The following is a 2,876-nucleotide window of genomic DNA, read 5'->3' on the forward strand; positions in this document are numbered from 1 at the left end:
TTTTTTTTGTTTATGGTTTTGTTTGGCGGACGAGCATAAGGGCCACCTGATTGTAAGTGGTCACCACAGCCCATAGACAAAGGCGCTGTAAGAAATATTAGCCATTCCTTACATCACCTTTCTAGCGAAGCTGGTAGGAATATCGATATGATGTTTCTCTTGAACGTTTTCAGCACCGGTAAATATTCCCACGCATGTGTGCGTAAGCACAGATTTACACACTCTCTTTTCACTTCACATAATCCGAAGGAAAGATAAATCTGACTAATAGTTTTACGTGTTCCATAATATAGCTTGGCTTAAACATAAGACTTCAATTATATAAGAACTAAAATTTGGTATTATTATCATAAAACCATCATATACACCCATAGAGTGACAAATAATAATAATAATAATAATGTTTATTTCATCAATAACCAACAGAGTACAATAACATCACAAAGGTTGACTTCTTCTTTTGAGTGCCATGAGCTCCCGTGCCAGAAGAAGTCGCTCTTCCTTAACACACTCATACTTTAATTCAAAGTTATATGATGAAACAAGCTTAGAATTACAAAAATACTAATGAAAAAAGATAACGGTAGTAATGCGCGCGCGCGCGTGTGTGTGTGTGTGTGAGTGTGTGTGTGTGTGTGTGAGTGTGTGTGTGTGTGTGTGTGTGTGTGTGTGTGTGTGTGTGTGTATCTAGATAGAGTGTCGCACTACAAAATAACTGAAACAAAATCAAATCGAAATATGCTTTATTCAAGTAGGCGTTCAAGTATGCGTTATACAAGCACTTTTGAATCACAATTTACACAACTGTACAAAACGCAAAGGTACCAAAGCTACATAGGTTCTACCGAGAAATGTCGGCAAACTCTCTTTTCCAAAATTTGAAATACTGAGTTAATACAATTACATAAGTTTATACATAAGAACCGAGATGGCCTAGTGGTTAGAACTCGTGCATCTTAACCGATGATTTCGAATTCAAACCCAGGCAAGCTTTACTGAATGTGCTTAATTTGTGTTTATAATTCATCTCGTGCTCGGTGGTGAAGAAAAACATCGTAAGGGAACATGCTTGTGTCTAATTTCAACGAAATTCTGCCACATGTGTATTCCACCAACCCGCATTAAAAGATCGTGGTGGAATATGCTCCAAAACCTTCTCCTTAAAGGGAGAGGAGGTCTTATCCCAGCAGTGGGCTGTGAATATAATACACAATGCTCGACAATTCGGTGCAGACATAATCGGATTAAATACTGTATTGATATCTATTTATATAAATTAATTATTGGGCAAAACAATTGCTCGTCTTTATGCTATAATTAAAACAACATTGTCAAGTATATCTCCGACGATATTAATAAAGATGGCGCAGACAGAAGTTTTACATCGCTGCTTTATGTTGCAACAGTTATTGCATGAATTCTTCCCTTTCGTGTTTCAAAGTTCTCGCCAAGGAAAATCAAATCTTGTGTAATATTAAGATGGAATTTAATATTGTTTGTATATGTGGCAATATTTTCTGTCATATTTGAATTCACTTCTGAATCAATCTATCGTTTGTTGAGTATTATGAATATAATGTATCTGTAATAAGGTCTCTCGCCCGCTCACTCTCATGTGGTGTTAGGGCTTTGTGGAAGCCCGTCTGGGTAGGTACCACATCATCCTCATACACTCTACCGCCAATTAGTTATACTTGTGTTATACCATCGTTGTGTTCCAGTTTAGAGTATGAGTGAGTCAGTGTAACTAGAGGTACAAGCGACGTAATAACTTTCGTATTGGTTTCGTTGAGTTTCGTATTGGTTATGTAAAAATTTCATACAGTGCCAATGTTTACGGGCAGTGGTGATCACTTACCATCATGTAGCTCAGATCTCCATTTACCTATCGATGGCGAAAATCAAATATAGCTTATACTTGGATTACGATACGTAACAATGAATCATCATTACTCTAATAATATTCGTTTAAAATATTAGTTACGTGAAGAATTAGTTAAATTTCTGTAATAGTATCAAACTAACAATCCCAATGCTGGGTGAAGACTTCTCTGTTTGACATAAAAGATGTAGTTTCATAACCATGCTACTCCAATGCGGGTTGATATTGAGACGTGTGCGTAACATCTATTTTGACAAATGTACTTGTGTGCACTTTAAATGATTTATAAAGACAAATTAACAAATGAAAATCGGTAATCACGTATTCATTGGGCTATCTTAGGTTGGCATATTCTGTCAAAACATTCTAAATTCAAATAGACTTATAAAAACTCTTTTATATCGTATTGAATTAATAAAGCGCTGTTTGAAATAGGTCATTGTATTATTGTACATTGTTAACAAAGTTATGCAACTAAATCGCGCGGTATAATCGTGCGTGTATTGTTTATCTGTGGACTCGATGCAATGCTGTTTTTAATTACACACGTATAATTATTCAGTTCATATGCAGACTTTTTCAATAGAGTATAATGCGTCTTTCTTATGTGTGGAAAATTCTATGAAGTCATAATTTCTCTATCAAGTTTTATATGAAATAGGAAATATGGTAGTTTTGCATATAAAAATAAAAAGACTTCAATATGTACAAATAGACTAGTATGAATAGTTCTGACGATCATTAAAAATGTTCTTTAAAACTGTTTTTTTTTTTTTTTTGTGAATGGCAATGTATTTTATAAAAGTCTGTAATTAAATTAAAAACTCTCTTGTTTAAGCTTAGTCCAATAAAATGAAAATTTCAAAGTTAAGTAGATTTTATAACTCAGATTTTATTTATTTATTGGATAGAAAGTATCTACAACATTTCATTTAGTTTTTAGGGTTCCGTAGATTTAAACGAAAAATCCCCTGATCTTATAGATCACTTCGTT

The sequence above is a fragment of the Vanessa atalanta genome, chromosome 21 (assembly GCF_905147765.1).
Source record: "Vanessa atalanta chromosome 21, ilVanAtal1.2, whole genome shotgun sequence".
Taxonomy (NCBI): Eukaryota; Metazoa; Arthropoda; class Insecta; order Lepidoptera; family Nymphalidae; genus Vanessa; species Vanessa atalanta.